The sequence below is a fragment of the Lemur catta genome, chromosome 1 (assembly GCF_020740605.2).
Source record: "Lemur catta isolate mLemCat1 chromosome 1, mLemCat1.pri, whole genome shotgun sequence".
Lineage (NCBI taxonomy): Eukaryota > Metazoa > Chordata > Mammalia > Primates > Lemuridae > Lemur > Lemur catta.
The window spans coordinates 52,711,239-52,723,567 of record NC_059128.1 but is presented as its reverse complement, the minus strand read 5'-3'; the positions used below and the strand labels follow the sequence as shown (position 1 = coordinate 52,723,567).

General features: G+C 36.1%; 1 long non-coding RNA gene across 3 annotated transcripts in view; it reads left to right on the top strand.

Moving 5' to 3' along the window:
- The window catches only part of LOC123649836, a 46,522-nt gene that overhangs the window by 15,550 nt on the left and 18,643 nt on the right, over positions 1 to 12,329 (top strand). For all 3 annotated transcript variants that reach the window (XR_006739158.1, XR_006739159.1, XR_006739156.1), the window contains exon 2: positions 124 to 213. This is a non-coding gene — a long non-coding RNA (uncharacterized LOC123649836). The remainder of the gene's footprint in view (positions 1 to 123; positions 214 to 12,329) is intronic.

Sequence of the window (12,329 nt, the reverse complement as noted above, 5' to 3'; positions counted from 1 at the left end):
GATTTAACAAAATAACAGGTTATTTATTTTTATTCCTTTAACAGTTGAATGAAGGGGTTCTTCTCAGCAGGCAGCTTTCCTTCATGCGATAATTCAGTGACTCAAATTCCTTCTGTCTTACAGTTCAACCATCCTTAAAATGCCTTGTGATTCTCTGTCTCCTGTTAATGGAAAGAGAAGAGAGAATGGAGAAGGTACTTCTTAATTGCTATGGTAAGGAAATGACATTACTTTTACTTACGTTCCATTGGCTAAAACTAGACATGTAGTCTTACCTAGATTTAAGAGGGTCTGAGAAATACTTTTGGCACAAAGGAGAATTATTCTTTTAGTATTATTTTTAGCTGGTGGTAAACACTAGTCTCTTTGTATTTGTAGCGGTGGATTTGGTTGGTGCAGTTTTTCTATATTAAAATCTTTAATTAATTTCTGTTTTTAACCTCCCTTCTAGCCCCTTTTCTAATGTCCCTTAGAAATAGTTCCTCAGGTGCCTCTGAGCCTAGAATTTCTGTAAGGTTTCACTGGGCATATCAGCTTTCATCTCAGTTGCAGCTTCCTCCAAGAGTGTTATGTTCTGTTCAGTTGTCAATACATTCCTGTCTACTTTTTTCTTTCAGAAATGTTTTGAAATTTCGTGATGGCCAATGATCATCTTTTTCCTAGCTGAGTTCTCTTTACTGTTATACAGACTTAAGTATTTATATATTGTTTTTATTTTAAGTTTCAGGAGTCAGATAAAGTGAATATAGAATACCTTCAATTAGTACCTCTAACAGAATCTTAATTTTTTTTTTTACTATGTGCTGCTTGAACAAGATACATTTTATATTCACCATGGGCTGAAGACTTCTCTAGGTTCTGGAGGAAATGTAAAAAGATACAATATATAATCCCTGCAACTGAAGAATTTCTACTCCAACTGGCTTACCTTTCTAGAACATTGATTCTTTCCTAGTAATTCTTTAGAAACTTTCAGTGATTTTTTCCTCGCTCGTATTTCCCTTTGTAAACTCTGGCATTCAACACTCTATCAGTGCTTGCCCTTCCACTGAGAGCTGCTCAGTTTATTGTGTTACCAGCACACCATGTTTGTCTTCAGCCTGTGCCTTTGTACATGTGGTCTCTACTCCAGAGTTACCATCTTTTCCATATTGGAGTCCTATTTAAACATAAATGTTGAATTCAGATTTCACTTTTTTTCCAAGTTGTCTGTCCTGACTACTCTAGATTTCCATGATTTTTTTTCCTCTGATCAGCAACAAAGCTTATTTGTCCATATTTATTATTGTTTCACACTTCTTAGTGTTCTTTCTTACAAAGTATGGACTACTTAAAGGAAAAGCTTGAGCTATACACCTTTTTGATTGCCCTATAGTGTCTAGCATAGTGAAGAGTTCATGCTGAATACATAATAAATGTTTATTGACTGAAGTCCTGAATTGTTTAGTGGTAATCAAAGTGTCGCTCGATGAACTATTTGTTACCCCCTTTTTTTGGAATATAAATACAGAAATTGAGAATAAGCAATAGAAACTTATATAGGAATTTGACAGAGTAATTTTATATCTGTTAAAATTTATAATAAATTGAGCTTATATTTTTGCATGTTTTTATAAAAATTGGTAATCATTTTAATTTCATTTCGTAAAAGTGTCAGTCCATGATGGATTAGAAAATTTTTAAAATGGCATCTCACCACACATAATTTGAGAAGCACTACTTTAGACTATTTAATACAAGGGATATGAAAATTTAGCAATGAAGAGATCAGTATGTTTTGGACTAGCAGAAGAAGATTTGATAATGGAGATGAGAGCTCTACTTGAAGGGTAAATAGAATTTGGATGGTTATAAGGTACTGGGTTGTTTTGGACAGAGTTAACAAGGTTTTGGACCACCAGTAGAGGAGAGGTGTGCTGATATGTTCTGTGGTGAGCAGAGAGGAAAGAGGCCTGGCAAAGATAAAAATCAAATCCACAGGGAGCTGACCAGCTACCAGATAAAATAAGCATTTCCAATTTATTTCGTTACCACTTGAACTATGGCATGTTGAAGATCTTTAATTCTTCTTATGTATATGGCTGATTTTCCATGGGACTAGTAGTAGTGAGTACATTTTAAAGTCTGCATATTTGAAACATTTCTCTTTAACTTAGCTTTTAAAAAATTAGATGGTTAGCTTATTAATATGTTATTGCTAAATTTATTCTAGCTTTAATATGAAGCCAAGTAAGCAAAATATAAATGAAGAATAATTGATAAAAATAATTTTAAATAAAAAATTGTTTTCATCTTATTCTTTATTTTCCTTTGTCAATTTCATCTTGGATCAAAGCTTTTCCTCCTCATTATTGAATTATAGTCATGAATTTGGAGACCTAGGATTGAAAAGAATATTGCTATATCCAGTGCCTCTGGAGAATTAATATTTTGCTTATAACATAAAATGTGAGCTGAACTCTTTTTTTTTTTTTTTTTGTTGGAGACAGAGTTTCCCTTTGTTGCCCAAGCTAGAGTGCAGTGGCATCATCATAGCTCACTGCAACCTCAAACTCCTGGGCTCAAGCCATCTCCCTGCCTTAGCTTCCCAGGTAGCTAAGACTGGGCAGGCACCACCATGCCCAGCTAATTTTTGTTTCTATTTTTAGTAGAGATGGGGTCTCACTCTTGATCAGGCTGGTCTTGTACTCCTGATCTCAAGCTATCCTCCCACCTCAGCCTCCCAGAGTGCTTGCTTGCAGGTATAAGCCACCGACCCACCACCAAACCTAGCCTGAACTCTTTTATTGACAAAATATACATACGATTTACCATTTTTTAGCATTTTAAGTATACAGTTCATTGGCATAAGTACAATCGCATTGTTATCAACAACCATGACCACCACCCTTCTCCAGAACTTTTCATCTCAAGCTGAAACTCTATCCATTACACAATAGCTCCCCATTTCCCTTTTGTCCCCTGAGCTAGTTATTTTAAATTTATCTATTTCTGTATTTTCTTACTTGTCCTATTTACTACCATTAGAAATGAATATATGTTGAATACTCCTTATATATATGGAACGGGGCCAGATGTTGAACAGTGTTGAATTAAATTTGTAAAGAAAATTGCAAAATTTGCCACGCTATTAGGTGGTTTCCTGGGTGACAGAGTCTTGTTGCGTCATATTCTTTATCTTACATCCAAACTCCAATCCAATTAAATGTGCGAAAGTACACAAGCCGGTTTTTTGTTTCAGAGGTTAGCAGGAAAATAATTACACCAGTCTGACAATTTTAAATGAAGATTGGGTTGAAATGTTGCTTTGATTTCATCTGAGATTTTGAGTACCTAAATGAACATATTTGCAAGATTATTAAATAGGAAAGTGGGTGGTAGTTATTTTTAAAAACCTGGATAAATTTTTTATAGCTATATATATTTTGAAGGGTCCCGGTTTTATTTCTTACTTTCGAACTTTTTTTTCTATGTCATGTTCATTTGCACCTTTTCCTTCCCCTGACCTGTAAGTTCATCTATTTCTCATGGCTTTCTCCTTTAGTCTTTGGCTTAGAAATCTCACCTTTTTCAGTTTCAATTATCTCTCTGTGGGGGAAAAAAAAGACACCCTTCTAAGTCTGTATTTCTTAAAACCTTGAGTCACAGTTCTGAATCTAGAACTGTGACCTGAAATTTTCTCTTGTATGGTCTGCTTTTACCTTTAACAAAACATGTTTAACGTTGGACTCATAATTTTTCCATCCACTTTAAGCAACCTCCCTTTTTAAATGGCATCGCCAATCTTGTCATTATCTAAGCTTGACACTTTGTGGTATTTCTCTCCCTTTTCAAATAGTCACCAAGGCCCCCCACCACCTGTTTCTTTCCTTATTATAATCATCACATCTGACCCTTCCTTTTCATTTTATCTGCACTCTGTCCAATGTAGGGCCTGATCCCCTGATGCCTAGACTATTGCAATATTTCCCCACCAGAATTTTCTCTTGAGTCCTTATCACACTTTCTCTGTAACTCTCATGTGAAAGTTGCAAATATTTATTTTAGATTACTGTTAATTGTGTCTCTCTCTCATCGTTGCCTTTTTCATTTTTGTATCCCCCAGAAGCCTTGCATCGTAGTTGGTACTCAACAATATTTTTGAGAATACAGTATTTTCACTATCATCTCTTCTCCTTCTAATGTATTTTGTACAGCATTGTCCGTACAAAACAATTCATTAAACAAATATTTATTGAGTGCTTATTCTGTGCCAAACACTCTTAGGTACTAAGGATATAGTAATCAACAAACAAACAAAAACTTGTCACCTCTGGTGGCTTATATTTTAATGAAGTAGGGAATTGATGACATAGCAAAATACATAGTGTGTTAAGTGGTGATAACTGCAAAGGAGAAAAAAAAATGAATGAAGGAGTAAGATAGTATCAAGGGTGAGAGATTGGCATTTTGGATAAGGTGGCCAGCAAGGCCCTTTCGTAAAGGTGGCATTTGTGTAAAAACTTGAAGGAAGTGAGTGGGGAAGGCAATGAATATCTAGGGGAAGAAGGTTCCAGGCAAAGGGAACAGCAGGTGCAAAGACTTCAGGTGTAAGTGTGCCTGGCATATTTGAATACTGGGGAGGAGAAGAGTGAGCTGGAAGATGCGTAGTAGGAGGCAAGGGTATATATTAGGGGGAGAGGTGTGAAGTGGGAAGATACAGATCTAATAGGGCCTCATGAGTCACAATTAGGAATGTGGTCTTTACTCTGAATGAGATGACTAGCCTTTGGAGGGATTTGAACATATAAGTGACATGATCTGACTTACATGTTAACGGAATCACTCTGGCAACAATTTTGAGATGAGAGAGGAGGCAGGCACTTTGGCACAAATCCAGGTGAGAGACAATGGTGGCTTAGACCTCAGGGATAGAGAGAGTCTGGTTTGGGATATTTTTGAAGGAAAGCCAACAGAATTTTCTGATAGGTTGGAAGGGAAAAGAAGAGTTAAGGATTATGTGAACATCCTTGGCCTGAGCAGCTGAGAGAATGGAATTGCTATTAAGATGACAATACTGGAGGAGCCACTTTGGCAGGGTATTTTCAGGCAGTCTGCTCTGGATGCACTAAGTTTGTGATGCTTGCTTGATATCCAAGTGGAGGGAGACTGCTTAGGTTCATGTGAGTGTACTAGACTAGTGAAGGAGGTCTGAGAGTCATCAGCATAGAGATAACATTTAAAACTATGAGACTGGTTACATCATCTAGAGCAGCAGTCCCCAACCTTTTTGGCACCAGGGACCAGTTTCAGGGAAGATAATTTTTCCATGGAGTGAGGTGGGGTTGGCGGGGATGTGTATAGCAGAGCTCTGCAGGCTGGGGTTTGGGGAACCACAGATCTAGAGAATAAGTATAGAAAAGAGATTAAACTTGTTGAAATACCTTACCCCTTCATATCCCTGCTTAGCACATAGCTCCAAAGGCTCTAGCTTTTCCATGGCCTTTCATAGTATAGTTTCATCTAAGTTTCTTTCTTCAGTCAAATAGTCAGGTTACCTAAGCTCTTCTTTTGCATTGCTCCTTTCCTTTGTTCATTTTTATTGCTTTTACTTAGAATGGTTTCTCACTTGCTTTCTACCCAGCTTAAGGCCAGTTTTCTCCAAGCAGCTTTATCTTATTACCACAGAGTGATCTCTTTCTTTTTGAAAAACCGATTATTCTATTTCATTTTGCAAAATTCTGCATCTTTATTTTACCTCCCCAATCTTGTATGTATTGTAAAGTTCATCATATATTTATATGTCTTTTTTTCCTAATGAGCTAATGAGATCTGTGGCAGGGACCATAATTTTTAACACTTTGTCTTCCCCAGTGATGAGAACCCCAGTTCTACTTCTCAGAGGCAATCTGTGAGGAAACAGTCTGTCTAAACACTAGAAAGCTGGAGGTTTTGAGGCTGTTCAGGAATATTTGGACGTTGATTCTGTTTTTTCCTCCTTAGGTAAAGTGGCCTTATTAGCACTGGGTTTGGTTTAAGAACCAGCAGGAACCCAGATGTTTGTAATGTATTCTCACTAAAGTGCATACTTTAATAAACTTGTTAGTGTTTGTTCTTCCACAAATGGTGATGTAAGCCCTGAGCATAAAAGAGAAGTGGCACCATATCAGTTGAGCTTTTCAATATGGCAAAACCCTACTTTGTCCTCTAACCAGTAGTATATGACTCTGGAGTCCAGTGGAAGTTGTGCTTAGATGTGTTCCTGCTCTGAGTGGCAGTCTCACTGCTGATAAGATTTTGGATCCTTGGCTAAGTCAAGCAGGAACGAAATGTAAAGTGTGTGTGTGTGTGTGTGTGTGTGTGTGTGTGTGTGTGTGTGTGTGTATGTTTTCTCTTCCCTCTAATTCATAGCTAATAGCTAACATTTACTTAAGGTTTACCTACTCTGTGTGTGTATGTGTGTGTATGTATGTATGTATGTTTTCTCTTCTCTCTAATTCATAGCTGATAGCTAACATTTATTTAAGATTTACTTACTATGGGATAGTCACAGTTCTAATATTATATGTGTATTAACTCTATTAATCTTCATAACATCTACATAAATTAGCCATTTTCAGATTTATAACCATTTTCAGATAAGAAAACTGAGAAAAAGAGAGGTTGAATAACTTTCTTTAATAGAACTAAGTAGAGGAAGGGGGTTTGATCCCAGCAAGTTTTGATCCAGAGATTATATTTTAACTGCTGTACTATACTTGTCTATCTGAAATGCTGCAAGCCAATCTTAATTATTTCTTTTTGTCTTGTGGTGGATGTTTCTATAAGTTTAAATAATATGCTTATACCACGATTTCTTGATTCATCAACTAAGAATAACTATTGATGACATGCCATTTAAGATGAAGATTTACTCTTGTGCTACTCTACCTTCCCTCTTCAAATTTTATGTAGTTATATGTTATTGTTGGTATTTCCTCTATTGGTTATCTTTGCAACTCCAATATGCCCAAGCCTCTGCTTCATCTTCCATTAACTTTTAGCAGTACTGTATCTCTTATTTCCCTTTTAATAAAGTGAGGCTATTGTCACTCATACCCTGTACTTACCTCCCTGGTGTCTTTTAACCACTGTCAAATATCTGTTTACTTTAAAATTATCAAATTTATAATATTTAAATTCTATTTAAGGAAGGCAGTATAACATTGTGGTTAAGCATGTAGACATTGGAGCCAGGCTGCCTGAGTTCAAATCCAGGCACTACCACATCCTAGCTGTGTGACCTTGGCAAGTTATTTAATCTCTCTGTGCTTCACTTTCCTCAACTATAAAACACAGAAAATAATGGTACTTATTTCATAGGATTAGTTTGAGGATTGAATGATTTAACATATGTAAAGCATTTAAGACAGGGCCCAGAATATTTAAAACAGGGCTGAATATATACAGTTCTATATAAATAATTGTAATTAGTATTATAATTATTCTGTATCATAATTAACTCTTCTGTGCTTTTAATTTATTCTAAAAATTAAAAACCAGTAAACATTTGACTACTTAACTCATTATGATTTTATAGTGCAGAACCAAGTAGTACACTGTGATTATATTTCTTTGTCTCTGAGTCCAAAGTCATGACCCTAGGAGGTTTCTAGGATCAAGTTCAAAGGGTTATCTTTTCTTCTACTCCATAAATTTTCAAAATTATATAATATTTTAATTTGATTTATAATTGGACAATGACTTTCTTTTATAACTCCCCCACCCCCAGAATTTAGAATTACTTTTCTTCTTATTGACTTTTAAAAGGGTAAGATACTTTCATCATATTCTCAAAATTATCCGACTTCTCCTTTACATGTAGTTATAAGAATTCACTTTCTTTTTGGGGACAGTCCTACAATTCATTAAAGAAAAAATTGATTAATTGGACTTTATCAAAGTTAAAAACTTTTTGCTCTACAAAAAATACTATTAAGAGAATGAAAAGGAAGGTTATACCTGGGAGAACACAATTAAAAATCACATATCTGTTAGAGGATGTATATTGAAATTATAAAAAGAATTTTTAAAGCTCAACAATAAGAAAACAACCAGTTTTTAAAAAGTATACAAAAGATCTGAAGAGACACTTCAAAAAAGATGTATGGATGGCAAATAACCATATAAAAAGATGCTCAACATTATTTATTAGGGAAATGAAAATTAAAACAGTGAGATACTACTACATACCTATTAGAATGGTTAAGATTAAAAAAAACCTGGCAGTACCAAGTGCTGGTGATCTTATACTTGCTGGTGGGAATGCAAAGTGCCATTTTGCAAGACAATTTGGAAGCCACTCTGGATGACAGTTTAGCAATGTCTCATGAAGTTAAACACAGACTTAATCACATGACCCAGAAAGAACACCTCTAGGTATTTACCAAACTGATTTGAAAACATATGTCCATATGTGTGCTTTATTCATAGTTGCCAGCTTTATTCATAATCATGAAAAACTGGAAGCAACCAAGATGTCCTTTAATAGATGAATGGATAAACATACTGTGGTACATCCATAGGATGGATTTTTGTTCTGTGATAAGTAGGAATGATCTATTATTTAATGCTACAACACAGATACATCTTAAATGCATTTTGCTAAGTTAAAGAAGCTAGATTAGAAAGGTTACACACAAAATGATTCCATTCATAAGGCATTCTAGAAAGAGCAAACTATAGGAATGGAAGGCCGATCAGTGGTTGCCAGGGATTTGAGGAAGGGGGAGTTTTTGACTAGGGGAAGTAGAAGGGGAGTTTTAGAGTGATGGAACTAAACTATAATGGTGAACATATGATGCTATGCATTGGTCAAAATCCATAGAACTTTACAGCATAAAGAGCTTAACATATACAAATAAAAATATCAAGAGTTTAAGGGATCTCAGAAGGGAATGCAGATGGGGACAAAAGAACCTAACAAATGTATTTCAGATGCATGACATAACCTCATTAAAGGGATGGGGAAAAAAAGTGCTGATCTAAATAACTTTGGAAAGCAGTGTTTTGACTGAAAACTGTAAGACTAAAGACAAAAGTGCACATAAATACTGTATTCTAGCTAGTAAAGTTGGTTTTCACCAGGGTATTGGTTATCAATTTTGAAACTGCTGTACATGTATATAGGAAATTAACAAATAAGTAAACATATGGTGGCTGATAGGAGTCTGTTTTCTCACTGTTGGGGAGGAAGTTTGCAGATAAGAAAGGAAGGATAGAATGAACCGTGTGGTACTGAATTAGATTTGGAAATATCAGCATGAAATTATGTTTAACTTAATATAAATACAGCTGGATAGATACAGAAATAATTTTAGATATGTGTGCATACATGGGTTAGTATATGTACATATATTTCCTAGTTCTAGCTACAGAAAGGTCTTAGAAATAATGATATCCCAGTAGCAGTAAGCATACCCAGCAAGTCCCTGTAGGCCAGGTGGCCAAGGTTAACATCATTAGTGATAAGTCATATTGATAGGCCAAACCCTTGATATGATGTGATGAAAATCACATTTCACCTCTGTAGTCTTCCTTCCAAAATCCATAACCCCAGTCTAACCATGACAAAACCATCACACAAACCCAAATTTGGGGGTCATTCCATAAAATACTTGACCAGTACTCTATAAAATATTAAGGTCATTAAAAATAAGGTTTGAAAAACTGTCGCCAGAAGAGAGTAAGCATGATGACTAAATGTAATGCGGTATCCTGAATGGAAGCCTGGAGCAGAAAAAGACATAAGACATAAGGGAAAAAGTGGTAAAATTAGTGAAATCCAAGTGAAGTGTATAGTTTAGTTAATAGTAATGTACCAGTATTCATTCCTTAGTTGTGACAAACATGCCATATAATGTAAGATGTTAATAATAGGGGAAACCCGGTGAGTGGTATACAGGAACTCCCTTTACTATCCTGGCAACTCTCTGTGTCAGAACTCTTCTAAACAAGCCCATTTCAATTAAAAACCTCCAATAAACAATATTTAACTATTTAACTTATGATTATATCATATAGAACCAAATAGTATGTGCCAGATTACATTTCTGTCTCTGTGTCTAGTCACATTTTTTAAAAATTTTCTTTTCTCAGAATATTCTTTGAGATTAATTATCTTTGGGAATTATCTCTGGAATTAATTTTATTTATTGTGCTTATTTTTTCTTCCCTGCTCCTGGTTTTTCTCATATGCCTGGAAATTCTTCAAAATTGTGTTTATTTAAGAATAAATGATACACTGATCATTATTGGGAGCTGACATGAGTTTCCTTCACTATTAAATAGATCTACTTCTGATAGGTTTCTTTTCTGAGTGGGAGTCTGACTGAGAGCCGTGTCTGTGGGTGGGTTATATCAACTGGTAAGCTTTGGTTTAGGAAGTACAGGAAGAGGCCTCCTGGCCATTATCTGGCTTTCCTTCAATCAATCTAGCTAGCTTAGAGTAAATCTCTAAGGCAGTTTAGGTTATCTTTTGTTGGACAACAAAACTTCTCACAGTTTTGTGACCCCAAACAACTACCATTAGGTCACAATTTTGTGGCTCAGCAATTTAGGCTGAGATCAACTGGGTGGTTCTGGTCTTAGCTCAGCTCTCCCATGCGTCTGTGGTCCGCTGCAGGCTAACTAGATGGCTGTGTTTGTGAGAGTGACAAGCTCTTGCTTGAGGCAATGGGGCAACTGAGTCTTGTGTGTCATTTATACTGCAGCAGGCCAACCTAGACTTGTTCACGTGATAATTGCAGGGGCCCAAGTGAGATAATAGAAGAATCGCAAGGCTTTTTGAGATGCAGACTTGGAACTGGCATAATGTCACTTGTGTTGGACTCTTTTGGCCAAAACAAGTCATAAAGCCAGCCCGGACTCAAAGGAATAGGGGAATAAACTACACCTCTTGATGGGAAGTGCTACACAGTTGTATTGCAAAGGGGTAGAGAATTGTGTTTAACCATCCCCTCTAGGGAACTGATGTGTTATATCCTTTCTTTCACTTTTAAAAATAAAGTTTTACACTTTCCTTTGTGTGTGTGTGTGTGTGTGTGTGTGTGTGTGTGTATGTATATGTGTATCTATATAAACTATATATAGCTTTATATTGTCAAAGAAACCAGAGCAGGTCAGTAAAGTGGTAAAAATGTATTTTATTCAGGAACTATTGCAATAGGGAAAAAGAGACCTCCATGTAGAACTGGGCTCAATTCTGAATACAGCATGGACAAGTGGGAATTTATAGCCAAGGATTAGGGATGGGAGGGTCAGTGGTTGGAAAATTACTAAGAAATATCATGATTATGGGGGATTCTGGTTAAACTTACTTGACAGGATTCTTGCTGAAGGCAGGCCAAGGTGATCAGATATCAAGGATAAAGTATTCTCGCTAAACTGACTTAACAGGACTCTTGCTAAACTGGGCAATGTAAAGACAAACATGGAAGTCCAAAGGCCAAGGTGTAGTTGAGAAGAAGGTTCACAGGAGGTTGACTAAAGACTGGTCAAGGAGAGACTCTGTCAATATATACGTAGATATACACTGAAAATTCTATGTGAATTCCTCAATATTTAAGAGATTCTTAAGGTTCTGTTTGTGAAGATTTCAATTTGATGAGGAAATGAAAAATATGTGTTCAGCTTGTGTGTTGGGAAATTTCCTACAGAATATTATGATTTTTTCCTTTGGAAAAAGAGAAGAAAAAAAATCATACTATATTTAGAATTTAGATAGTATGTTTTGTTTTAAATGTTTGATAAATGGTCAGTGAGGCCTAGAAGAACATTTTGATTTCACAAATATTGCCAATATTTCTCCCCTCTCTTTGTAAAGTAAAACGGTTGAATGGTAACTTGTCTGGCTGGGTTTCAGGAGGGAACTGGAAAATAAGAGATAATCCCCCGCTTTTGATCCAACAATATTGGGAAGGACAATTTGGGGAGAAGCATGCTACACAAGTACAAGAGCTTTGGAGTGGGGAACATTATTATAACAACTCTAAGCCCTCATCTAGGGTATTGGATTCTGTTATTCTCAACACATGTAGATGATGCCCTGAAATACAGCTCTACTCCTTCAGCTTATCACAGGGCAAGAAATTCGGGGATCCCCATATCTGACCCATAATTCTGAGGAGACACTGACTCTACATCCCCATCAGCCACATCTGTCCCAAGTAGAAGAGCACCTGGATGTGAGAAGGAGCCCTACATACTACAACAAGTGGGAGATTGGGGATGGTTACAACAATAATGAAAACATCAGCTCCTTTACTATGTGCCAAACACCCCTTCTTTGAGCTCTATCTCAAACTCAGTAT